The 26,383-nt window shown below is 48.5% G+C and overlaps 1 long non-coding RNA gene across 1 annotated transcript in view; it reads left to right on the top strand.

Moving 5' to 3' along the window:
- The window catches only part of LOC137517598 (uncharacterized), a 176,706-nt gene that overhangs the window by 25,514 nt on the left and 124,809 nt on the right, over positions 1–26,383 (top strand). The window contains exon 2 of the long non-coding RNA XR_011020588.1: positions 13,066–13,204. This is a non-coding gene — a long non-coding RNA (uncharacterized lncRNA). The remainder of the gene's footprint in view (positions 1–13,065; positions 13,205–26,383) is intronic.

Raw genomic sequence — 26,383 nt, 5'->3', positions numbered from 1 at the left:
CCAAAACAAAGGGGTTCTTTGGGGCCCCAAAATCAGGTGATGTCAAAAGAGTGCATTTTCAACTTTTTTTCCATGCAAAAATGGATAAAAACAGCAATTCTAGTGAATCCCCGCTACTTATGGTAGGAGGGTGGAGGTGTCTTTATACCCTTGGGAAAAAGACACAGAGACAGCGGGAGCCCAAATGGTACAGCTTGCTAATAGTTAATGGATAATACGGAAAAAAAGTGAGATCCGCAGCGATGTCTTCACACGTAACTTTTATTTAGGACATATCCCAGTACAGTCCAACCTGGTAGCTGACATGTTTCGGACCGAAGCCCTTAATCATAGCTACTTTACATATCTCAATATCAGGTTAAAAAGGAGGAAAGTACAATCACGGGCGGAGCATACACCGCCCACCTAAGAGGAGGAGAAAATTGTAAATTAAAGCTCCACCCAGTGGTTGTCTCCCGCTATACACATAGTAGTACATACACATAATATCAGACAAAAAGATAAAATACATAAGGAGCAAAAAATAGTAGTACAATAATAAAGTTTGTACAAACAATTCTCGAACTTGTCACTTTAACAGGTGGGCAAATGCTAACCTATGGGTATGGCAAGGAAAAAATGCAGACCTAGGTATCTTTTTGTCTGATTTTATGTGTATGTACTACTATGTGTATAGGGGGAGACAAACACTGGGTGAAGCTTTAAATTACAATTTTCTCCTCCCCTTAGGTGGGCGATGTATGCTCCGCCCGTGATTGTACTTTCCTCCTTTTTAACCTGACATTGAGAGAGAGCTGTAAAGTAGCTATAATTAATGGCTTCGGTCAGAAACATGTCAGCTACCAGGCTGGACTGTACTGGGATATGTCCTAAATAAAAGTTACGTGTGAAGACATAGCTGCGGATCTCACTTTTGTTCTGTTCTGTTCCAATTGGGGTGGCTGCCTGTGATCCTGCACTGTCTACAACAGCACAGTAGAGCATTTTTTTCCTTGTTTTCCAGCTCATCTTTGCCTAAACCAGCTCCTGTGTCACATGGACAATTATTTCCAACACTTACAGTCTTTGCCTGGATTTTTATGGCACATAAGGAGCAACGTGTCCTCAGGAGCAAGACCAACAGCTCCTCTAATGTTAGACAGGAAATGTACAAATATGTCACTAAAATCAAGATGGACTATCATGCTAAACCCAATAAGCGTCCGCTTACCCAATTTGGAGCCTCATGTGATCGGCGTTCGGGTGGAGATCATGCTGCTGCATTGCTCCCCTCGAGCCAGAGTGCAAGGGATCCCCTGGATAGCTCCCTGCAGGTTGGAGCAACAGAGTCGGTGCTGGGAGGAACAAGCCAGACGCGAAGATCCGGAATGGACCCGAATTTGACGTCAGCAGAAGTCCTGGTGATGGAGGAGGACGACAACCAGCGTTACTCCGCCAGGCTTACAAAGGAAAGTTTAGCGCGGCACGGCAGGGATCTTGGGGCGCGACCAAAGAGGACTGTCATGGCCCCCACCGCCGAACCTTCAGCAGCCATACCACAGCCGCAATCTAGGGATGGTGTGCGTCCACACTGTTGGGACCTTGTGAAAGGGCTTATGGAGGACCTGGACTGTGGAATCAGAGCGTCCAGGCAGGTAAAGAGACTTTCTTTACATTTTCCCATCACCTCCACTGATCTGCCAGCTGTGACCGAGGGCTTTACTGCACAAAATATACAGGATATAGATACCCTTTTTGTGGCTTCAGATATAGATCCAGCCCTGGTTCAATATAGCCCCCAAGACAGTGATCATTTTTCTCGCCAGACTACCCCTACACTCCACGTATGAGAAACACATTATCCCTATGGTGGACCTGGACTCTGATCTTGAAAGATACAATACATTTTCAGCAGTATTCTCCAAAAATCCGAGATTATGGGACTCTCAGTCTAATCTGGGACTTAGAACTGCCTTCTTTGACTTGGAAAAATTAATGAACAAAGAGACTACGACATGGTGGGATTTGTCAACTTTAAAGCACTATGTTGCTGAGAAAATTATTCCTCAAGGCCTACGCATCAAGAAGTTACCCACCACGGTCTATTGTGATCAGTTTATATTGGAGTGGAATACCATACTTACGGAATGCTCACTTAGTCTCATGAAATTAATTATCAAATATGAGGAAGATAAATTGGTGGCCATTAAAGTTGAAATTTCTGACTTGAATGCTAATCTCCTTAAAAAGACTCTGAAGCGAGAATAAATCTCGCTTCAGAGCTCATAGTTAGCAGGGGCATGTGTGCCCCTGCTAAAACGCCGCTATCCCGCGGCTAAACGGGGGTCCCTTCACCCCCAAACCCACCCCCGCAAACCTTGGTCATAGACTTGGTCGTAAATCTTCTTTTCCTGGAGGCAGGGCTAACGGCTGCAGCCCTGCCTCTAGTTGCGTCTATGAGACGCGCATCGCCGCCTCTCCCCCGCCCCTCTCAGTGAAGGAAGACTGAGAGGGGCGGGGGAGAGGCGGAGATACGCGTCTGACAGACGCGCGTGGGGCAGGGCTGCGGCGGTTAGCACTGCCCCAATGCAGAAGCGCTCCCCCGCTGTACGGAGGGGATTTGGGGGTGAAGGGACCCCCATTAAGCCGCGGGATAGCAGCGTTTTAGCAGGGGCACACATGGCCCTGCTATCTATGAGGTCTGAAGCGAGATTTATTCTCGCTTCAGACTCTCTTTAAGCTTAAAGTTCTTCAATAAAAATGGTTAAGCGCTCTTCTCTGCCTGTTCCTTCTTAGACACAGCAAATATGTCATATAATGAAAAAGCCCCCCCTTCGGGGAGAGACTCACCAGACTTCTAGGCCTCCAAGGCCAATGCTCGCATTCGGGGTATTGGCCACCCCGCAGCCTCTCTGGCAGTCCTCTCTTGGCTATTCCCAGTCTGTGTAAGCAAAAAGCGGATTCCACATCGCGTGAACAGGCAGAGAAGAGCGCTTAACCATTTTTATTGAAGAACTTTATTTTGATGGTTGCACGCATCTAGGAAGAGCGCTCCTACATGATAATTATTATATGAGCAAGGACATTATACATGTGGTTACTGCCTGCTATTGTGTTTTACTTAGAACTTAGCACATGTAATATGAATGTTTGATTCATTATCTTTTATATCAAACATTTTTTAGAGGTGACCTATATAACATCTGACTCAGCATATGAGCGCAGTATCAGGGTGCTGTAATTGTTGTGAATATTTTCTTTAAGCTTAGTTCATTGGAATTGTATGATGAATTGCACAGTAAATTAATAGATAATATATCCAAGTTGGAATCTATTATTACAGAAACTAAAAGAAACAAATATGTACGAGATACCAATGACTATAAGAATAATTTAGTATACGAGTGGGGGAGGTGAGAGGCTGCCCCCAGATCCCCAAGTGCTAACACCAGGAGATCACGGTCTAGAAACAGGAGGTGGGTCATTTTTCCAGAGGGGGGGGGCAGATTCTGGTGCCCCAGAAATCCCTAATCGCAACCCTGGTCCTAAACCTGTGGAAAATGCCTCCACAGGTGGAGTGCAACCAACACATATACAATCTGAATCTTCAAAAAACTTATATCCCAAAGGGACACACCACAAAAACGACACAAGAGGCCCCTGGGGAAAGGAAACCGAGGCGGAAGACAAGGAGGGCAGGTCTAAAACTAGGGATGGGACGAATCCACAATTTCTTCGAATCCGAATCCGGATCCGAATCTAAAAAGGTTCTCGAATATCTCGAACCTTTCGAATCCCGAATCTAACGAATCCTGCACATAAGAATTGTGCGATCCATGGAATAGTTGCCCGCACTATAGGTAGCTAGGTAAAGGTGTCTTCAGTATAGCTAGCAAGGTATAGGGGCCTTCACTATAGGTTGCAAGGTATAGTGGCCTTCAGTATAGGCAGCCGGGTATAGTGGCCTTCAGTATAGGTTGCAAGGTATAGTGGCCTTCAGTATAGGCAGCAGGGTATAGTGGCCTTCAGTATAGGCAGCAGGGTATAGGGGCCTTCACTATAGGTTGCAAGGTATAGTGGCCTTCAGTATAGGTAGCAGAGTATAGTGGCCTTCAGTATAGGCAGCAGGGTATAGGGGCCTTCAGTATAGGCAGCAGGGTATAGGGGCCTTCAGTATAGGTAGCAGAGTATAGGGGGCTTCAGTATAGGCAGCAGGGTATAGGGGCCTTCAGTATAGGCAGCAGGGTATAGGGGCCTTTAGTATAGGTAGCAGAGTATAGGGGGCTTCAGTATAGGCAGCAGGGTATAGGGGCCTTCAGTATAGGCAGCAGGGTATAGGGGCCTTTAGTATAGGTAGCAGAGTATAGGGGCCTTCAGTATAGGTAGCAGGGTATAGGGGCCTTCAGTATAGGTAGCAGGGTATAGGGGCCTTTAGTATAGGTAGCAGGCTATAGGGGTGCTTCAGTATAGGTAACAGGCTATGGGGGGCTTCAGTATAGGTAGCAGGCTATGGGGGTGCTTCAGTATAGGTAACAGGCTATGGGGGGCTTCAGTATAGGTAGCAGGCTATGGGGGGCTTCAGTATAGGTAGCAGGCTATGGGGGGGCTTCAGTATAGGTAGCAGGCTATGGGGGGCTTCAGTATAGGTAGCAGGCTATGGGGGGCTTCAGTATAGGTAGCAGGCTATGGGGGGCTTCAGTATGGGGGGCTTCAGCATAGTTAGCAGGCTATGGGGGGCTTTAGTATAGGTAGCAGGCTATGGGGGGCTTCAGTATGGGGGGCTTCAGTATAGTTAGCAGGCTATGGGGGCTTTAGTATAGGTAACAGGCTATGGGGGCTTCAGTATAGGTAGCAGGCTATGGGGGGCTTCAGTATAGGTAGCAGGCTATGGGGGGCTTCAGTATGGGGGGCTTCAGCATAGTTAGCAGGATATGGGGGGCTTCAGTATAGGTAGCAGGCTATGGGGGGCTTTAGTATAGGTAGCAGGCTATGGGGGGCTTTAGTATAGGTAGCAGGCTATGGGGGGCTTCAGTATGGGGGGCTTCAGCATAGTTAGCAGGCTATGGGGGGCTTTAGTATAGGTAGCAGGCTATGGGGAGCTTTAGTATAGGTAGCAGGCTATGGGGGGCTTCAGTATGGGGGGCTTCAGTATAGGTAGCAGGCTATGGGGGCTTTAGTATAGGTAGCAGGTTATGGGGGGCTTCAGTATAGATAGCAGGCTATGGGGGGCTTCAGTATAGATAGCAGGCTATGGGGGGCTTCAGTATGGGGGGCTTCAGTATAGGTAGCAGGCTATGGGGGCTTTAGTATAGGTAGCAGGTTATGGGGGGCTTCAGTATAGATAGCAGGCTATGGGGGGCTTCAGTATAAATAGCAGGCTATGGGGGGCTTCGTATGGGGGCTTCAGTATAGATAGCAGGCTATGGGGGCTTTAGTATAGGTAGCAGGTTATGGGGGGCTTCAGTATAGATAGCAGGCTATGGGGGGCTTCAGTATAGATAGCAGGCTATGGGGGGCTTCAGTATGGGGGGCTTCAGTATAGGTAGCAGGCTATGGGGGCTTTAGTATAGGTAGCAGGTTATGGGGGGCTTCAGTATAGATAGCAGGCTATGGGGGGCTTCATATGGGGGCTTCAGTATAGATAGCAGGCTATGGGGGCTTCTTATGGGTGGAACATATCCTCCTCCCTCCCCCCGCAGCCTCCTCCACTTGTCCCCCTGCATACATAAGGAGAAGCAGCTTCTCACCTCCAGCATCAGCGTGGAGCCCGGAGCGGCAGCCTTCTCCCTTCACTTCCTGGTTCCCCCTAGTGGCCACCTGACCGGCTCTTACTGATGACGCGTAGTAAGAGCCGGTCACTAGGGGGAATGAGAAAGTCTGTAGGAGGTCTGCCGCTCCGGGCTCCACGCTGGAGGTGAGAGGCTGCTTCCTCTTATTTATGCGGCGGGCGAGCGGAGGCGGCTGCGGGGAGCGGGAGGAGGACAATTGCGAGCGGGGGAAGCGGCGGATGCGCGGTGATGCAGCGTCGGGATTCGGCGGATTCGGCGAACGGAAAATGGCATCGGGATTCGAGTCCACGAATCTCGAATATTTCCTAATATTCGAGGGATTCGTGGATTCGCCGGATTCGTCGTCCCATCCCTATCTAAAACACAAAGGTAAAGGCGGGTGCCAGTCCCATCAGGGACTAGTTGTCACTAATGTTGTTAATTTGTCCAATTATCATCATACAGAGCATGCATTGAAGGCATTATCAAGGGGTCTTTCATTTTCTCCCTCCTTTCATTTTGATGTTTTTAACACTTTACTGGATGTTAATAAGTTCATCAGGTCCATTCTTCTAAGGAAATATTTTAGGTCCGACAAGGAGGATTGTCCGGTGGAAACTCGCCCTGGGGCTGAAATACCTGACATAAGAGACTTCAGGGATACACGCACTAGATGGGCCCTTGATGCCTTGGTGTCCGATAGTGCAGGCCTGGTCTCCAAAGATGATGTGCAGCCCATTAGAGTGAGGAATCCAGACTTTTATCCTCTAACTGCCAGGACATCTCTTGTAGAAATTTTTCAGGACTTAGTAGAGAGGGACCTGCTGAATTTGGCTGCAGGTGTACAGGTGCGTAGGAATTCTAATATACCCAAAGCTTAATCTATGGCCATTAGGAGTTTAAGGAATAATACCAATATTGTAATCCGCAATGCAGATAAGGGAGGGGCGGTGGTCATTCTTAATAAATCAGATTATAGAGCTGAAGCATTGAGACAGGTGAAAGACTCCCGCACTTATCTTAAACTTCCTGGTAATCCCACACATGATTTCCACAAACAATACCTTGACCGTTTGAGTTATGGTGAGAGCCTAAGGGTACTGGATCATAAATTAGCCAAATATTTGGGCATTGAACATCCTACAATCCCGGTTTTCATCATCTCCCAAAGATTCACAAGCAGGGCATTCCCCCAGAGGGTAGGCCAATCGTGGCTGGAATTGGCTCTCTGGGGGAGCGCCTTAGCGGTTGGGTGGACTCTATGCTGCAACCTTTGGTTAGAAGGTTGCCTGGATATTTGAAAGACTCCAAGCATCTGTTGGCCAGCTTGTTGGATTTTGAGTGGGGTGCAGATTGTAGTTGGCTGACTATTGATGTCAGGGCCCTTTACTCTGGCATCCCACACCATTTGGCACTTACTGCCCTACAGTATCACTTAGAAAGATATTCTAACTTTTCTTCGGATCTTCGTGTTTTCATCTCCGCTGCAACTGAGTTCCTTCTGGCCCAAAATTATTTTATGTTTGATGGCGCCTTCTACCTCCAGAGGTGTGGTGCATCTATGGGCACCAAGTTCTCCCCTCCCTGGCCAATTTGTACATGGTATGGTGGGAGAAATTTCACATCTTTGGGGTTGGAGGACACCATCTGGACCAAGTTGGGTGGTATGGAAGGTTCATCGATGATATTTTGGTTGTTTGGAGAGGAGAATCAACGAAGATTGCTGTAACGATCGGTATCAGCACGCAGAGAGAATCTGATTATTGGCGATCAGCAGTATCACCAAGAATGCAGATATATACCCGATTATTGATGATCTGCAGTATCACCGATAATTCGATATATTGCTAACCTCTGGGCACCAGCAAAAGAACACAATAAAGACAGTAATATAAATCACAGAAGTGTGGAAATATCCACCACACGGCAATTCCTCAGAGGTGTGGTTACCTCTGAATGGGAACCCCGTGCGTGAGATCCTCTAACCAGGCAGTGTGAGGAATCTCGACCCCTAGCAGTAATCGTCTGCTTGGGGCAGGCGTCTCGGAGAGGCAAGCCTCAGAGATAACCCTCCAGTGGGAGACATTGGAGGGTCAGACAGGCAGAGGTTCGGCAACAGAGATGACAGATAAAGTACAAAGACAGAAGGCTGATTCGGTATCCAAGGCAAGCAGGGTCTGGCAACGGAATATCGGATATGCGAGGTACCGAATCAGAAGACAGAGGAGTAATCAGAAAAGCAAGAAGTCATAACAGATATCAAACAATGCCTAGTCTGAGTGCGAGGTCCTTGGTCTCAGCACCCTGGAACTAGTCTGAATAATAACACAGATTAACAGTACAAGTAAACTGGCTAAGTGTGAATTCCCAGGTCCACCTGGTTCTAACACACTGTAGGATCTGACTAAAGGTCTGAGTGCTTCCACGTAGTGATCGCAACGGCAGACAACCAGCAACTGACAAGCAAGCTGTATATATAGTTGCAGGACTCTGCCGCCCCGCCCGAACCACTCAGCCAATCAGGAGTCCAGCAGGAATCAGCTGATCATCCTGATCAGCTGACACATCTCCTGCTGGCATAAAGGTCCTGACTTCTGGCGCGCGTGTGCGTAGCCCTAAACCTGTGTGAACTAACAGGCTCAGCCACACCAGCTGCATGCTGCTGCATGCAAACCGCCGCGCTGGACACGGAATCAGCCGCCTGACTGTTGTTGCATGCGGCGGCTTTTCCGCGTTCCGCTTTGCCGCCAGACGCACTGGACGCGGAATCAGCCGCCTGCTCAGTAGCACTCGCGGCGGCTTTTCCGCGATCTCTCACAATTGCATTATTCATGGATTATCTTAATAACAACATGTGCAATTTGGAATTTACACATATTTGGCACTATATAGCATCGATTACCTTGATTTGACGCTGCTCCATTGCCCTAGTTAAGCCCACCACCAAGTATTCTCCAACCTCTGCTACACCATTTTCCCTACCTATTTTCCCCACCACTCCCAGTGCAACAGTATGTATCCCTAACACATCATTATGCGTACCCCCCTCATACCTCCTCCTCTTTCCCTTGATCACCCGCCCTATTGGTGCCTCATGTTCTGGCTCCATCTGCTCCTCCCCCTGGTCCCTTGTCCACTGCTCACCACACATCCTAACCCCAGGCCCACTCCGGTCTCCCAGCCCCCCCATTCCCCTCCTCATACTTCCCCCCTCACCCACCACAACCAAATTCACCCACCAAGCCCCTCTCCCCGCCGCACCTCCCACCCTCCCCATACCCACGAACATTCTCACCCCAATCTCATTCCCATCCGCCCCATACTCAGACAATCTCTTCCTCTATCCGGCGCTCTCTGGAATGCCAGATCTATCCACAACAAGCTTACAACTATCCATGACCTCTTTATCTCAAAAACCCTCACCTTTCTTGCCCTTACTGAGACCTGGCTCACCCCCTCTGACCTGCCTGCAGCTGCCACCCTATCCTATGGGGGTCTACACCTCAGTCATACCCCAAGACCAGGTAACAGGTCTGGGGGAGGGGTGGGCCTACTCCTCTCCCCTTCCTGCACCTTCTGTGTCCTTACCCCTCCCCCTTCTCTTTAATTTACCTCCTTTGAGGCCCATGTTATCCGCCTCTACCATCCCCTCCCAGACATTATTGCAGTCCTATACCGCCCCCCCTCCAGTACAATATCGCACTTCCTAGAAAACCTTGCCTCCTGGCTCCCACACACCCTGTCCTCCGACCTCCTAACAATCATCCTCGGAAACTTTAACATTCCAATTGATAAGCCTACCACCTCTGCTGCCACTCAGCTTCTCTCGTTCACCAACTCCCTTGGCCTCACTCAGCATACTAACGCCACAACCCACAGTGCTGGTAATACTTTGGACCTAATTTTTTCCAAAGCCATCGCACTTATAAACCTGGACATTACACCATTCCCTATCTCCGACCACCACCTCATCACTTTCACCCTCACTCCATCCAGCACCCCCTGTCCCCCTCCCCAAACTGGACGTTGGCAGAGAGATCTGCGCAACCTTGACCCCAATGTACTAGCCACACCCCTCCACTCTATCTCCTCCTCCCTCCCCAGCCTAACCTGCCCCAACGAAGCGGCAGCTCAATACAACAGTAACCTCTCCGCAGCCTTAGACCATGCTGCTCCCCTGACATTTCGGACCAACAGTCGCCTCAACCCCCAACCTTGGCACAGTGCCCTCACAAAAAAAACTACAAAATTAGACACGAGCTGCAGAACGCAAATGGAGGAAATCCCGCCACAACAATGATTTCCTGGGTTACAAGACCAAGTTGCAGATGTACCATACTGCCCTCGCTGATAGCAAACAGATATACTTCACTCGCTTGATCGCTACCCAAGCCTCCAACCCACGTCGTCTTTTTGCCACCTTCAATGCCCTACTTAACCCCACATTTCCCCCCCCCCCCCTAACCTCCACCCTCTCAGCCACTGACATATCTAAGTACTTTATCAACAAAATTACAACCATCCGGAGGGATATTTCTCTCCTCCACTCTATCGCCCCGGCCTCCCCACCACATCCGACTCCTGCCTCTTTCTCATCCCTTACCTCCTTCAATCCTGTCATGGTGTAGGAATTCAACCAGCTGCTGGCAACTTCACCTGCCACTTCCTGCCCCCTAGATCCAGTCCCATCTGATTCTCTGCACCCACATTTTTCTGATCTGGCCCCTGTCCTCACCCACCTCTTCAACCTCTCCTTCTCTACCGGCATCTTCCCCTCCATATTCAAACAGGCCACTGTGCTTCCCCTGCTAAAGAAATCTTCACTTGATCCTGCTCTGCCATCCAACTACTGCCCAATCTCTCTCCTCCCTTTTGCCTCAAAAATTCTTGAACTCCTGGCCCACCAACGCCTGACCAACTTCTTTAACTCCACCTCCCTTCTCGATCCCCTGCAATCTGGTTTTCGCACAGCCCATTCTACAGAAACAGCCCTCACCAAAGTGGTAAACGACCTTGCCCTTGCCAAAGCCGAAGGTAAATACTCCATCCTGCTCCTCCTGGACCTCTCCTCGGCATTTGACACTGTTGACCACTCCCTCCTCCTGCACTCCCTGCAGCTAATGGGCATTCAGGACCTAGCCTTAGCCTGGATCTCCTCCTACCTCTCCAACCGCTCCTTCACAACATTTTTCAATGGCTTCTCATCCACTCCTACACCCCTCTCAGTTGGTGTTCCTCAAGGTTCCGTCCTAGGACCACTACTGTTCTCACTCTATACTGCCTCATTTGGCAAAATCATCTCCTCCATGGGTTTCAATTACCACCTGTATGCCGATGACACCCAGATATATCTCCACACCCTAGATCTCTCCTCCTCTACCATGGACAAAGTCTCTGCCTGCCTCACATCCATTTCCTCCTGGATGGCTGCCAGGTATCTGAAGCTTAATTTGGACAAGACTGAGCTTCTAATATTCCCACCCAGCACAGCTGCACCCCTCCCAGATCTGCACGTTACTATCGAAAATACTACCATCCTCCCTACCTCCCAAGCCCGCTGTCTAGGCGTTACTCTGGACTCTGAACTTTCCTTTACAGCCCACATCTAAGGTATTGCCATATCCTGCAACTTCCACCTCCGCAACATATCCAAGATCCGCTCCTACCTGTCCCCTGACACCACTAAACTCCTTATCCACGCCCTTGTCATCTCCCACCTAGACTACTGCAATTTGCTTTTGTCTGGCCTTCCCTCTAACCATACTGCCCCACTTCAATTGGTAATGAATGCGGCAGCCAGACTGATAAATTCTTCTCACCGCAGCGCCTCTACAACTCCGCTCTGTAAAGCACTACACTGGCTCCCCTTTAGCTTTAGGATCAATTTCAAAATCCTGTGCTTGGCCTACAAATCAGTGCACAAGACCTGCCCAACCTACATCTCTGATCTGGTCCACAGGCACATACCAGCCCGCCCCCTCCGATCCTCCAATGACCTGCGCCTAGTCGCACCACGCATAACTCAGTCACATGCACGATTGCAGGACTTCACCAGGGCTGCCCCTACTCTCTGGAACTCACTCCCACCAGCCGTCAGACTCGCCCCCACCTTTAATACCTTCAAACAAGCTCTCAAGACTCACCTCTTCACGCTTGCATACCCCCCTACACCAGCACCGTAATATGTTCTGTTAGACACCCTCTCAAAAGATGCACCTATTGTCTCCACCGCACCCTTTAGATTGTAAGCCTCTGGCAGGGCCCTCCTCCCTAATGTATCCAGCTTGATTATGCAATCTTACTCACAACCACCCCTCTTGTAGACTCGAACAGTCTCTATTTTGACCTATGACACTGTATTGTTATCAAATCATTTGCATGATCTTGTTTTTTTGTGAGTTTCCGTATGTTCTACCTGTATGTTAACCCATTTATCTAATGTGCAGCGCTGCGTAATATGTAGGCGCTTTATAAATACAATAAATAATAATAATAATTTGACCCTTATGGGCAATTTTGACACTGGTAGAATTGAAACTAAGACCTATCGTAAGGAATGTGCTGGTAATTCTACTTTACAGCCCAGGAGCTGTCATCCACCACATACTATTCGAGCAATTCCGGTGGGCGAATTTATCAGGGCGCGTCGAAATTGCTCGGGCGAGGCAGCTCTTGAACATGAATTTTCCTTGGTTGAGAGGCGTTTGCTTGAGAGGGGCTCTCCAAGTTGGACCATTACAGAGGGCAGGAAGCGAGCAATATCAATCCCCAGGGATCGGTTGATACGCGGCAACACCATAAATCGCGAACAGGGCAATAAGCCCACTTTCGTCACTACTTACAGCTCTGAATTTCAGGTTGTTGCCAAATATCTCCCGATCCTGGAGGGGGATGAGGACTTGCGGCCATTTGTGAAACATGGTATAAGGTTCGCCAGACGACGAGCCCCCACGCTTGGCAGTATCCTTTCACCAAGCATGTATAGTTCAGGCTCTCATACTTGGTTGGCTTTTAAGGGATCATACAAATGTGCAGTCCCGTCCTGCAATTATTGTGTGTTACACAGGAAAACTCAATATGTAGAGTCTTTGTCAAACGGGCACAGGTCGCCAATGAAACATTTTATAAATTGCAATTCTAGAAATGTGATATATTTGGTGACTTGTGACGTTTGCGCCTTGGGCTTTACCGCAAGGCCCCTAAAGGCCACATCTCTGAACATTTTTTGTGTGCGGCCTGGGCCACGACTAACATATCAAATGTAGCTAAGCATTATCGAACAGTCCATCAGGGTGACATGACCGGTTTCTCTTTTCAGGGCATAGAACGGATTTTCCCACCTATAAGAGGAGGAGACATACAAGCATTGATCCGCAAACAAGAGGCTTTCTGGAACTTTCGCCTGGGAACAAGGGCCCATGGACTCAATGCCAGATGGGATTTGGCTTTAGTTACAGGTTAGGTCTAGTTGTTTCAACATACTTCAATCATTTCTTTTACCTAGGTCTGCATTTTTTCCTTGCCATACCCATAGGTTAGCATTTGCCCACCTGTTAAAGTGACAAGTTCGAGAATTGTTTGTACGAACTTTATTATTGTACTACTATTTTGGTCTCTTATGTATTTTATCTTTTTGTCTGATATTATGTGTATGTACTACTATGTGTATAGGGAGAGACAACCACTGGGTGGAGCTTTAATTTACAATTTTCTCCTCCCCTTAGGTGGGCTGTGTATGCTCCGCCCGTGATTGTACTTTCCTCCTTTTTAACCTGACATTGAGAGCTGTAAAGTAGCTATGATTAAGGGCTTCGGTCTGAAACATGTCAGCTACCAGTACTGCAGAAAGTGAAATCCGCACAATGTCGGTGGAATCAAGATGGCTTTATTGAATCAATACACATAACAGGCTAAAATCCAACACCACATGCTGACATGTTTCGGGCATTACACGCCCTTAATCATAGCGCCCGAAACATGTCAGCATGTGGTGTTGGATTTTAGCCTGTTATGTGTATTGATTCAATAAAGCCATCTTGATTCCACCGACATTGTGTGGATTTCACTTTCTACAGTATTGGATTTGAGGTCTTAGCTAGTGTTGGGCGAACAGTGTTCGCCACTGTTCGGGTTCTGCAGAACATCACCCTGTTCGGGTGATGTTCGAGTTCGGCCGAACACCTGACGGTGCTCGGCCAAACCGTTCGGCCACATGGCCGAACTAAGAGCGCATGGCCGAACGTTCCCTGAACGTTCGGCTAGCGCTGTGATTGGCCGAACGGGTCAAGTGGTTCGGACCCGAACGCGCTCTGATTGGCCGAACTGTCACGTGGTTCGGGTAAATAAATACCCGAACCACGTCATATCTCCGCCATTTGTCTGTGGGTTTAGCTTTGGGTAGGCAGGCAGGGTAGTTCGCGCTCCAGCCACGCTAGCCAGGGTCCCCCCTGTCATTGTGTCGCTGCTGGGAACAGTAGTACACCGCTCGCTCAGCCACACTATATAGCATTCTGTTTACTGCCACTCTGTGTACCTCGCTCAGCCACATTATATAGCATTCTGTTCACTGTTCTGTGTCTGCTGGGAATAGTGGTACACCGCTCGCTCAGCCACACTATATAGCATTCTGTTTACTGTTCTGTGTCTGCTGGGAATAGTGGTACACCGCTCGCTCAGCCACACTATATAGCATTCTGTTTACTGTTCTGTGTCTGCTGGGAATAGTGGTACACCGCTCGCTCAGCCACACTATATAGCATTCTGTTTACTGTTCTGTGTCTGCTGGGAATAGTGGTACACCGCTCGCTCAGCCACACTATATAGCATTCTGTTCACTGTTCTGTGTCTGCTGGGAATAGTGGTACACCGCTCGCTCAGCCACACTATATAGCATTCTGTTTACTGTTCTGTGTCTGCTGGGAATAGTGGTACACCGCTCGCTCAGCCACACTATATAGCATTCTGTTTACTGTTCTGTGTCTGCTGGGAATAGTAGTACACCGCTCGCTCAGCCACACTATATAGCATTCTGTTTACTGCCACTCTGTGTACCTCGCTCAGCCACATTATATAGCATTCTGTTCACTGTTCTGTGTCTGCTGGGAATAGTGGTACACCGCTCGCTCAGCCACACTATATAGCATTCTGTTTACTGTTCTGTGTCTGCTGGGAATAGTGGTACACCACTCGCTCAGCCACACTATATAGCATTCTGTTTACTGCCACTCTGTGTACCTCGCTCAGCCACATTATATAGCATTCTGTTCACTGTTCTGTGTCTGCTGGGAATAGTGGTACACCGCTCGCTCAGCCACACTATATAGCATTCTGTTTACTGTTCTGTGTCTGCTGGGAATAGTGGTACACCGCTCGCTCAGCCACACTATATAGCATTCTGTTTACTGTTCTGTGTCTGCTGGGAATAGTGGTACACCGCTCGCTCAGCCACACTATATAGCATTCTGTTTACTGTTCTGTGTCTGCTGGGAATAGTAGTACACCGCTCGCTCAGCCACACTATATAGCATTCTGTTTACTGCCACTCTGTGTACCTCGCTCAGCCACATTATATAGCATTCTGTTCACTGTTCTGTGTCTGCTGGGAATAGTGGTACACCGCTCGCTCAGCCACACTATATAGCATTCTGTTTACTGTTCTGTGTCTGCTGGGAATAGTGGTACACCACTCGCTCAGCCACACTATATAGCATTCTGTTTACTGCCACTCTGTGTACCTCGCTCAGCCACATTATATAGCATTCTGTTCACTGTTCTGTGTCTGCTGGGAATAGTGGTACACCGCTCGCTCAGCCACACTATATAGCATTCTGTTTACTGTTCTGTGTCTGCTGGGAATAGTGGTACACCGCTCGCTCAGCCACACTATATAGCATTCTGTTTACTGTTCTGTGTCTGCTGGGAATAGTGGTACACCGCTCGCTCAGCCACACTATATAGCATTCTGTTTACTGTTCTGTGTCTGCTGGGAATAGTAGTACACCGCTCACCCGCCACTGTATAGCATTGTGCTCTGTGTCGCTGCTGGGAATAGTGGTACACCGCTCACCCGTCACTGTATAGCATTGTGCTCTGTGTCGCTGCTGGGAATAGTGGTACTGTATAGCATTTCTGTACTGCCACTGTACTGCTGCCAGTCAGCGTGTACTGTAAGGATAAGTGAAATGAGGAAGAAATCCGGTGAAAGAGGGAGGGGCAAGGGAAGAGGTGTTTCCCCTGACGGTTCACGTACAGGCCACAGGGGAGCACCCAAGAAAACCCACTCAATACCGCCCATGTTGTCCAGGACAACAACCCTCACAAATCCAAAAGAACAGGACCAGATAATTACTTGGATGACCTCTCAAGCGTCCAGCAGTGGGTTAAGCAGCACCAGCACATCACGCACGAGGTCCGAGTCCTCAGCCAGTTACAAGGAGCCAGTGGGCACAAAGCTGACACAACCGGCAGTGACACCACGCACACAACTGCCAGATAACCAGTCCGATGAATTACCTCAGGACACAATGGGGTATTCGCAGGAGCTATTCCCAGCCCAACAAACTTCCACCTTTCAAAGGTCAATGGAGGAACAGCCAGAAATGTTGTGCCCGGATTCACAACCGTTAACTGTGGGAAATGCACCGCGCACTGAAATACAAGGCGAGTCCGAGGAGGACTCGGAAACCCAAATCCCAGAGCAATTTGGGCAGGAGGGGTTGCAATTGCAGGAGGTTGGCCGACAAGATCTGGAAGACGATGTTGGAGTGTGCTGCGCAGAGGTTGTTGTGGGGAGCTCTACTCCACGGCGGCGGCCCACAATGACATATGACGAGTTTGAGGAGATGGAAGAGGAGGGTATGGACAATGTGGACAGAGACCCAGATTTTGTTTGTGAACGAGAACATCGCCGTCGTAGCAGCAGCACATATGAGTCTGTTGAAGAACCCACTGCTGCACGAGTTCGCCTTGTGCCACAAGGTAGGCGGCGCGCAATTTCAGGCACCACAAGCGTGGAAGTTCAAGTGAGAGGCAAAAGAGGAGCAAACAGAAATCGCCAGCAAGGAGGCAGGTGCTCCAAAGTCTGGGCTTTCTTTGAAGACTGCACTGAGGATGTTACCATGGCGATTTGCAAGGTGTGCAAGACCCGCCTGAGCAGGGGGAAAAGTATTAACAACCTCTCCACCACCAGCATGAGCCGTCACATGCTATCCAAACATCCCACTCTGTGGGCAAACGCGTCAGGACAGGGTACCAGCAACAACACTGCCTCCCTTGGGTTCACCAGACTCACTACCAGACCCGCCTCAGCAGCAGCAGTAGCCCAGCCATTGCGTGGTTCACAACATTCACAAACATCAGACGACGCTGACACTGTCACTTTCCGGAGTAGTGCTCTTGAGGTCTCCCAGTGTTCATCAAACACAGCAACCAACAGCCCTTCCGTGTGCAGCGCTACGGTTCAGTTGTCTGTGTCGGAGATGTTTGAGCGCAAGAGGAAATTGCCAGCAAATGACCCCCGGGCCGTGGCAGTAACAGCCAGCATAGCCAAGCTTCTGGCCTGCGAAATGCTGCCATATCGAGTGGCGGAGACAAACAGCTTCAAGGGCATGATGTCAGTGGCCATCCCACGTTACGTGGTTCCCAGCCGCTACCACTTTGCGCGCTCTGCAGTGCCTGAGTTGCATGAGCACGTGGTCAGCAAAATAACCCGAAGCTTGAAGAATGCCGTTGCCTGCAAGGTTCACCTCACCACTGACACCTGGACTAGTGCGTTCGGCCAGGGTCGATACATCTCCCTTACCGCGCACTGGGTGAACCTTGTGGAGCCTGGCAGCGATTCCTCACCTGCTACGGCACGGGTGTTGCCCACGCCACAAACAGCTGCACCGCCGTCCCTCCCACTGGATAACAACAGCAGCACCTACCTCTCTGACTCCTTCTCCTCCAACGCATCTCAAAGCTGTACCTCATCCGGAAACGCTAACCCAGCAGCAGTAGGATCGTGGAAGCAGTGCAGCACAGCTGTTGGCATGCGTCAGCAAGCGTTGCTGAAGCTAATCTGCCTTGGGGATAAGCAGCACACAGGGGAGGAAATTTGGAGGGGAATAAAGGAACAGACGGATTTGTGGCTGGCACCGCTGGACCTGAAACCGGGCATGGTTGTGTGTGATAATGGGAGTAATCTCATTCGCGCTTTAAGGTTGGCTAAGCTGACACACATCCCTTGCCTGGCGCACGTGATGAACCTAGTAGTTCAGCGGTTCCTGAGGACATACCCAGGCGTGGACGATCTTCTGTTGAAGGTGCGTCGAGTGGCCAAACATTGTAGAAATTCCAGTACTGCTTCGGGGGCACTCGCCAAGATGCAGGAGCGCTTCAATCTCCCCCACCATCGCTTGCTGTGTGATGTCCCTACGCGCTGGAATTCTACGCTGCACATGCTAGCCCGCTTTTGCGAGCAGAAGAGTGCAGTGGTCCAGTACATGACGGCGCAGTACCGAGGCGCATCCGGCCAGCTGCCAAGCTTCTGTGGATCCGATTGGGCCAACATGTTGGACCTCTGCCAAGTCCTACAAAATTTTGAGCAATCCACGTTGCTTGTGAGCAGTGACAACTCTTCAGTCAGCATTACCATACCACTGCTGTGTTTACTGAAGAGGTCGATGTTAAAAATCAAGGAAACAGCTGTCATGATGCAACTGGGGGAATCTGAAGGAGAAAACGATCAGCGTGATGGTACCAACATCAGGCCATCCGCCTCAGGGAACGCTGGCCCCAGCAGCTATGACGAAGAAGAGGAGGAGGAACAGCTGGAGTTGGAGCAGGAATTTCATGCCACCACTGACGAGGGCCAGAGCGGTGCACGTTGGACTTCCACAATTCAACACGAATGGTCAGCAGAAGCAGACCAGGAGGAAGGTGACGACTATGATGCATCACAACAACTATCACAACGCTCACAAGAGGATGATGAGGATTCTGGTAGGACTCTGGCACACATGGCTCAATTCATGCTAGACTGCATTGAACGTGACCCACGCATTGTGCGCATTCTGGACAACACCAATTACTGGGTTTATACCCTTCTGGATCCACGGTACAAACACAATGTTCCAAAACTGCTTGAAGAAAGAGTCAGACAGGTCAAAATGGAAGAATACCAGCAGGCCCTTGTGGAGACTTTAGAGAGGAGATTGACATCCTCCCCCTCCTCTAGCCAGTTGTACGCAGACAGACTGACTTCCGCAAACCCAGGACGACCAGGAGGGCAGCAAACAACGCAAGCCGCAGCTAGTACCCAAAAGGGAACGGTATCGGCAGTGTCCTTGGAGTGGGAACATTTTCTGACACCCATGCAGCAGCAGCCCACTGAACAGCAAGCGTGCAGATCCACCTCCAACACCGATCGCCTGGAGAAGATGGTCAAGGACTACATGTCAGATGACGTAGCTGTGTCGAACAATCCATCTGCACCCTTCAACTATTGGGTATCGAAGCTAGACACCTGGCACGAACTGGCAATGTATGCAATAGAGGTGCTGGCTTGCCCGGCAGCCAGCGTTATGTCGGAACGCTGTTTCAGTGCTGCCGGAGGCATCGTCACAGATTGGCGTATCCGCCTCTCTACAGAAAATGCAGACCGTCTGACTCAAATTAAAATGAATCAATCCTGGATTGGAAATGACTACGCAACACTCCAGGACCCCAACCAAGTAACATGACCAATGAACATCTGGGATGGTGTAGCGTTTCCGGTCCCTGTTTATTGAACCTCTCATCTGTATTACATTTATGACTGCATGGCGGCAAAAAGCATTGCTGCTATATCCGCACGCTTTTTGTCCTCATGCAAGGCCTGGGTTGTTGTGTCTCAAAAACCGTGGCCTTCTCCTCCTGCGCCTGCTCCTGTTCCATCACGTCTGCTGCTGCTGGGTTAGCGTTGCCGCGTGGTCCCTGTTTATTGAACCACTTATCTTTATTACATTTATGACTGCATGGCGGTACAAAGCATGCTATCCGCACGCTTCTTGCCCTCATGCAAGGCCTGGGTTGTTGTGTCTCACAAAGCGTGGCCTTCTCCTCCTGCGCCTCCTCCTGTTCCATCACGTCTGCTGCTGCTGGGTTAGCGTTGCCACGTGGTCCCTGTTTATTGAACCACTTATCTTTATTACATTTATGACTGCATGGCGGTACAAAGCATGCTATCCGCACGCTTCTTGCCCTCATGCAAGGCCTGGGTTGTTGTGTCTCACAAAGCGTGGCCTTCTCCTCCTGCGCCTCCTCCTGTTCCATCACGTCTGCTGCTGCTGGGTTAGCGTTGCCGCGTGGTCCCTGTTTATTGAACCACTTATCTTTATTACATTTATGACTGCATGGCGGTAAAAAGCATGCTATCCGCACGCTTTTTGTCCTCATGCAAGGCCTGGGTTGTTGTGTCTCACAAAGCGTGGCCTTCTCCTACTGCGCCTCCTCCTGTTCCATCACGTGTGCTGCTGCTGCTGCTGCTGGGTTAGCGTTGCCGGTCCCTGTTTATGGAACCTCTTATCTTTATTACATTTATGACTGCATGGCGGTACAAAGCATGCTATCCGCACGCTTCTTGCCCTCATGCAAGGCCGGGGTTGTTGTGTCTCACAAAGCGTGGCCTTCTCCTCCTGCGCCTCCTCCTGTTCCATCACGTGTGCTGCTGCTGGGTTAGCATTACCGGTCCCTTTTCCTGGAACCTCTTATATGTATTACATTTATGACTGCATGTCGACAAAAAACATGTTACCTGTGCAAAGAAAACAGACATTTCCCGCATTTAAAAGACAGTTTTCCCTTTGAAACTTTAAAATCGATTTTCTCAAAAACTATAAGCTCTTTTTGCTATTTTTTTTTCCTCTTGTACCCACTCCCAAGGTTCACATACCTTGTAAATTTGGGGTATGTAGCATGTAAGGAGGCTTTACAAACCACAAAAGTTCGGGTCCCCATTGACTTCCATTATGTTCGGAGTTCGGGTCGAACACCCGAACATCGCGGCCATGTTCGGCCTGTTCGGCCCGAACCCGAACATCTAGATGTTCGCCCAACACTAGTCTTAGCAGCCCGTTTTCCTGCACTGCCGGTGGATGGAGGTTGTGCGCAGAGTTCCACCCACATTATGTCAGCTACCAGGCTGGACTGTACTGGGATATGTCCTAAAAAAAGTTACGTGTGAAGACATCGCTGCGGATCTCACTTTTGTTCTGTTCCAATTGGGGTGGCTGCCTGTGATACTGCACTGTCTACAACAGCACAGTAGAGCATTTTTTCCTTGTTTTCCAGTTAATGGATAACAGTGTAAAGTCAGAAAGGGTTACTCACAAAGGTGTGTTGCAGAAGGGGCAACCAACCACTTGTTGCTGGTGGGGACATTAAACGTGACTCCACTCAGGGAGTCCCAGCGGGACTGAATACGGTCGCTCTCTCAGGTGAAAAGGACTGACTGGGGATTACAGTGATGTCTACCACGTAATACCAGAAAGGGGGGATCCACTCCAAGCTTGGTGGGATGGGGTGCTCAGAAACATTATTAGGGTAAAGAGGTGTCCAGGTAGCAAAAAAATAGATTAAAAACAGGTTAAAATGAGAAAAAGGTGAGGTGGCTTACCTCAATAATGACAACCAATTGTGACAACAAGAATTTGTTATGCATAGGCAACACGTTTTTTGGGTCCAAGCCCAATTTCTCAGGCCAATACAAATGCCAGCTAGCAGACAGCAAGTATTATTGAGTGCCTTAAGTACAGTACTGGCAGAACTTATACTTGGAATATATACGCTGAAGAAGAAAAAAGCATCTAATGGTGAGTGAAGTCAAATGGGCATTAGAAGGTCTTGTTAATAACAAGGCTCCTGGAAGTAATGACATGCCAATGGAACTTCTTAAAAGCTTGCATGAGGATTCTGTTAGAGTGTTGTTGGCAATTAGCCATCAAATATGAAAAATACAAGCACCACTTGGCTGTAATTGCATGAAGCCAACTGGAAGCATTCGGTAATGCCTTGCTTGTCGCAATTGACACATGATGGCATTCCCTGCTGGAGCAAAAAACATCTTTTGTCATAGCAACTGCTGTACTTAGAGGCGATTATATAGGGGGTTGCCTGTACACTTCTTGTACCAAGCGCTACCAAGCAACCAGGGCAGTAGAGGGAGCAGCTGAGTGGTGGTGAATTCAACGCTTCAACTGCTCATAGAGAAGAGGCCTTACAAACACAGAAAGATGTTCAACTCTGAAAATACATTATAAGTATTATAATATTTATAACTTAAATGGTCATCTATGCCAGTTTGTTTTAAATATGCAACATCTAAACTAAAATAAAATAATATTATATTCAGGAGCAGTTGAAGAAGTTGCGGCTAAAAATGGGCACAATTGTTATTTATCGAAATATGTGGGCGCAATTGTTATTTATTGATGTATGTGGACATAATTGTTATTTATCGTAATATAGAAACGTAATATAGAAAGCTGTCACGCTATTTAGCAGGCGGTTGTGATTAAATTGAAATTTATTGTATTATTGGTAGTGGGGATCAGGGGGTGTTAAGGTTAGACACAACTAAGGGGGGTCTTAGGGTTAGGCATAACCAGGAGTGGTGTTAGGGTTAGGCAACACCAGGGCAGGTCTTAGGGTTAGGCACCACCAGGGGAGGGTCAGTGTGAGAGTAGGGAGAGGTTAGGTTATAGTTAGGTTCAACATTATCTGTAAATTTACCGATAATGTAATACCGCAAATCCACATTTAAATTACTATTTACCATTTTTTTTATATATATTGTTATTTAATGTTTCACTTAAATTGTTATTTACTGATATTGCTAGTAATATTGTTATTTAATGTCGCGCCTAAATTAGCTCGCACATTTTTCAAATATATACATATATTCTATCAATACTTCCAGCTGCACAATATTTACTTACAAAAAAGGGTATTGCTATACTAAAGTACTTTTCATTTCATAGCCAATGTACATTTTTGCAACTATCCATTCTACACCTACAGAGCAAATTTTAATTACACTGGTGTAATTACCAACAATTTCATCCTGCCACAGAGAATTTAAACAAGCATATGATTTGTATTTGAAATGTACTGCAATAAACTTTTGATTTAATGACATATTCTGCATCACTGATGAATTTTTCACCAAGAGATTAACAAATTACATTTTTTTTCTTATAGAGAATCCCTTTCATTAATTTAAAATCACATCAAAGTGCTAACCCTATACTTACTACAGTAACAATGTGGTTTGTGCTGTGCCTCGTTCGATTTTTCTGTGTGTGTCTGTGCGCGCGTGTGTGTGTGTTTGCATGCTGACTTTCTGATTTAAATTACATTTTACAGGGAAGACATACAGTAGTGTGTTGAGCTACCTACCTATTTAGATTTAATAGAATAGATACAAAAAAGAGAGAACAATCAACATCAATATCAGCCAATTAAGCTTCAAAAGTCTTAGTGGATTGCACAAATGCCTGTGACACTCACCTGTAAAGTTACATACATACATACTTGGAATGAGACATTGAAAAGTTCTCATCCCAATATTTTTCCCAAATGTTAAGCATTATTTTGTTCCGGTAGCTGTAAGGATTGTTAGCGGCTATACGTCCTAAAATGCGACTTTCATTGTTGCTATTCTGTTGTCACAGTCTCTCAGGGAAAAGTAAGGGCGGTGGAATCTGTTTTTACATTAAGGGCCTGTACACACTGAAAAACGCAGGCAAAAACGCAAGCGCATGCGTTTTTAAAGTGCCTGTAGTTTTAAAAACGCATGCGCTTTTGCCTGCGTTTTTTGTGCGTTTGCGTTTTTCTTGTAATTGCTAAAGAATCCTTAGTTTTTTTTCTAGTTTACATTTCAACAGGAATCAGGACATTGCAGAGTCTTCTGGGATACTGACTTCTGAAAAACGCAGGCAAAAACGCAAGCGCATGCGTTTTTAATGCGTTTTTCATGCGCTGCGCTTAAAAAAGCGCAGCAGGCACTGCGTTTGCGTTTTTTTAAAAACGCATCGCACCAGTGTGTACAAGTCATCACGATTTTCATTATTTTTCAAAAGACCTTGCGTTTTTAAAAACGCATGCGTTTTTAAAAACGCAACGCAAGCGCAGCAGTGTGTACAGGCCCTAACGCCACGTGGTGCTCCGACATAACCATCCTGCACAAATGTTGCTCCCCAGATGTTGAGCTTCTACTTATCAACTGCAGGCCTCAGTACTCACCCAAGGAGTTCACCTCCTATGTCCTCGCAGGGGTTTACATCCCCCGGATGCGGACGTCGGAAATGCCCTGCATTCACTCAGTGACACCATCTCGCTGTGGGAGACAACCCTCCCGGACTCCCTCTTCATCATCCCAGGCGATTTCAACAGAGCAAACCTTCGCCAGGAACTGCCCCGGTACAAACAACACATCACCTGCCCCACCAGGAACCAAAATACCCTAGACCACTGTTACACAGTCCTCAAAGACGCGTACAAGGCTAATCGCCGAGCTGCACTTGGAAACTCTGACCACTGCCTAATCTACCTGATCCCCACTCACAGGAGGCACCTTGAAACCTCAAAGCCGATCGTCAGGTCTGTTAAGAAGTGGACAGAGGAGGCCAAGGGACAACTTCAAGCCTGCTTCGACAGCACGGACTGGTCAGCCCTGGAGGCACCCTGCCTAGACGAATGGACAGAGAACATCACCACTTATATCAGCTTCTGTGAGGAGACATGCATCCCAACGAAGACTGTCAAAATCTTCCCAAACGATAAACCCTGGTTCAACGGCAGGCTGCGGAGACTCCGGAAAATCAAGGAGGAAGCACACAAATCCGGATCCCCAGAGGAGTTCAGGGTGGCCAGGAACACCTTGAACCGTGAGCTGAAGGTGGCAAAGAGAGACTACTCTAACAAGCTGAGTCTGAACCTTCAGTCCAACAACCCATGGGACGTCTGGAAAGGCCTCAGAGCAGTCACTAACCTCAAGCCCCCTCCTCAACACATACTTCCTAGCTTAGCGTTAACTGAAGAGCTCAACAAATTCTATTGCAGGTTTGAGGAACAACCCACCCATCCTGTGGACCTAGCACTCATCTCTTCACCAAGGGAGTCTCCTCCCACTTCATCTCCCCACGCTGCTAGTGTCCCCCTGGCACTGAGGATAGTCCAGGAGGCCGATGTCTTACGACACCTCCGGAAGCTCAACACCAGGAAAGCTTCAGGCCTGGACGGCATATCTTCAACCTGCCTGAAAACATGTGCAAGCCAGCTAGCCCCGATCCTCACCTCCATCTTCAGCAAATCCCTGACGCTAGGCAAGGTCCCCTCCTGCTTCAAAAAATCAGACATCATCCCAGTCCCCAAGAAACCAGGAGCCACTGATCTGAATAACTACAGACCTGTTGCTCTAACTCCAATTATCATGAAGACCTTTGAAAGACTGGTTCTCACCTACCTGAAGGGACACACAGCCACCTTAATGGACCCCCTGCAATTCGCTTACAGGGCCAACCGGTCTGTGGAGGATGCCATTAATATCAGTCTAGCACACATCATGGCTCATCTGGACAAATCTAACACCTATGCCAGGATCGTGCTCCTGGACTTCAGTTCCGCTTTTAACACCATCTGTCCGAACATTCTGCATGACAACCTGGCACGACTCGGTGTGGACCTCTCTCTCTGCACCTGGATCAAGGACTTCCTCACCGACAGGACACAACTAGTGAGAATCGGCGGCTGCTCCACTGGGGTCAGAACTACCAACACGGGGGCCCCGCAAGGGTGTGTGCTGTCCCCAATTCTTTTTTCCCTGTACATAAACAGCTGTACATCATCCGCTGACTCTGTCAAGGTCATCAAGTTTGCGGATGATACCACCATACTAGGTCTCATTGGAGAAGAAGGGGAATTTGTATATCGTAGTGAGATTGAGCGGATCCTCAGGTGGTGCACGGACAACAGACCGGTTCTAAACGCAGCAAAAACTGTGGAACTGATTGTGGACTTCAGAAGGAATGCCCCATCTCCCCGTCCAGTCTACATTGATGGCACTGAGGTCTCCAGAGTACACAGCGCACGGTTCCTTGGCACCACCATCACTGAGAACTTAAGGTGGGATGTGAACACCTCCGTAACTAAAAAAAAAGCCCAGCAGAGACTGTTCTTCTTAAGGCAGCTGAGGAAGTTTGGTATGCCGCGGGAGCTAATGACTAGCTTCTACACGGCCACCATTGAGTCTGTCCTCTGCTCCTCCATCATTGTCTGGTACTCGGGGGCAAATACAAAGGACAAGCACAAACTTTAGAGGGTAATCAGCACCGCTGAGAAGATCATCGGGTCACCTCTGCCTACCCTGGACCTCCTCCACACATCCATAATGAGGTCCAGGGCCAACAGGATTACTGACGACCAATCCCACCCTGGCAGTGGCTTCTTCGACCCCCTGCCCTCAGGCCATCGCTACAGGACCATCCCCACCAAAACCACCAGGCACAGAAACACCTTCTTCCCCCAGGCAGTTCTCCTACTCAACGAATGAGAGCATGCGTGCATGCCTGTAGTCCACACTGTTCCACGTGTTATAATTGTATCACGCTACTCTTGCA

Source organism: Hyperolius riggenbachi, chromosome 5 (genome assembly GCF_040937935.1).
Source record: "Hyperolius riggenbachi isolate aHypRig1 chromosome 5, aHypRig1.pri, whole genome shotgun sequence".
Classification (NCBI taxonomy): Eukaryota; Metazoa; Chordata; class Amphibia; order Anura; family Hyperoliidae; genus Hyperolius; species Hyperolius riggenbachi.
Note: the sequence above shows the minus strand (reverse complement) of the source record. Positions and strands in the feature narration are given on the sequence as shown.